Raw genomic sequence first — 424 nt, 5'->3', positions numbered from 1 at the left:
ATATGTATGATATTTTTATTGAGGCCAACAATTTATAAACAAAAGAAAAATTATTGAATCAAAAATAACAGAAAGCTGAAATCTTTATTTAAATTGACGGTATTCGGATTGTTGAGCATTTCTTAAATATTAAGATATATCAATTCAACAAAATATTTATGCTTTTGTACACGGATTGATACACCCTAGTTAAGAGATAATCATAAATTGCCACTATCGTTCGATAGTTTTGATCTATATTTGGCTAGAAATCATATTATAACATTTTTCCTTGTGTACTCAATTTGGCACCGCGTGATTTTAATCTTTTTAGAAAACAGTATTCGCAGTTGAAAAGAAAGAAAACGTTTTGTAAAAAAAAAATTTATTCACTATGATTGTCGGTGAGACGCAATAACTTCACTCCAAACTTCACTCGTTCAAA

Source organism: Teleopsis dalmanni, chromosome 1 (assembly GCF_002237135.1).
Source record: "Teleopsis dalmanni isolate 2A chromosome 1, ASM223713v2, whole genome shotgun sequence".
In the NCBI taxonomy this organism is placed as follows: domain Eukaryota; kingdom Metazoa; phylum Arthropoda; class Insecta; order Diptera; family Diopsidae; genus Teleopsis; species Teleopsis dalmanni.
Note: the sequence above shows the minus strand (reverse complement) of the source record.